This window comes from Octodon degus, unplaced genomic scaffold, assembly GCF_000260255.1.
Source record: "Octodon degus isolate 3935 unplaced genomic scaffold, OctDeg1.0 scaffold00021, whole genome shotgun sequence".
In the NCBI taxonomy this organism is placed as follows: domain Eukaryota; kingdom Metazoa; phylum Chordata; class Mammalia; order Rodentia; family Octodontidae; genus Octodon; species Octodon degus.
Window position 1 is genome coordinate 10,578,098 of NW_004524597.1, and position 1,210 is coordinate 10,579,307.

Here is a 1,210-nt window from a genome sequence, read left to right on the forward strand (position 1 = left end):
GTAACAGGAATTGAACTCAGGACTTTGTGCTTGCCAGGCAGGCACTGTGCCACTGAGCTCTACCCCCAGCCCAAATGGTCCTGTATTTGATAATTGAAACATACAATTAATTCTGTTGGGTACAATGGTGCACACCAGTAATCCTAGCACTCTGAGAGGCTGAGGCAGGACAATCACAAGTTTCAGTCCACTGTGGGCAACTTTTTGAATAAGTTAGACACTATGTCAAAACAAAAAACTTTAAAAAGAGTTGGGGATGTGAAGGCCCTGGATTCAATCCCCAGATGTACACACACATGCACACACACATACGCCCTATTTCTAAAATATTTATTGGATCAAAAAAATATGATGGAGACAAAAGATGTTTAGAATTAACAATAGTGTTGACTCCACTTGTTGGTCCAGTGCCCATCCTCAGGGAAAGAGCCAGGCCTTATAGAGTTTAATGAAAATAGTGGCCAACAAGACATAATGAACTCAAAGTTCAAGTTCAGAAGCGAAAAAATAACACTAGAAGAAACCCCAAAACAGCAAAGAAATAAAACAAAGGTGGCCAAAGGGTCACCAGCCAATAACTGTTCCCTGACTCTACTAATTTCAGGAAAGCTCCAGACTAAGAGAGGGACAGGATACACAGATCATGTCGGTAGCCAAAGAGGGGACAGAAGGATAGATTTAATAATGGTGGCAGCTGGTTGTGGTGGTGCACACCTATAATCCCAGCACCTGGGAGGCTAAGGCCAGAGGATTGTTTTGAGTTTAAGGTCAGCCTGGGCTATATAGTGAGTCCAAGGCCAGCCTGAACTTCATAGTGAAACCCTGCCTCAAAAAACAAAGCAAGGGCTGGAACCGCCATCTTCCAGTATTTTGCCAAAATGACTGACACAAAGGGCAAGAGGAGGGGAATCTGGTATCGCCTTTTAGAAAACATGGGGTTGTTCCTTTGGCTACATACATGCGAATCTACAAAAAAGGCGATATTGTAGACATCAAGGGAATGTGTACTGTGCAAAAAGGAATGCCTCACAAATTTTACCATGGCAAAATGGGAAGAGCCAAAAAACAAACAAACAAACAAACAAACAAACAAAAAACTGGGCCGGGGAGATGGCTCAGTAGAATAAGCACTTGGCTGGCAAGTGCAAGGACATGAGTTCAATCCCTGGTTCGGCAAAAAAAAAAAAAAAAAAAAAAAGAACAGGAAGTA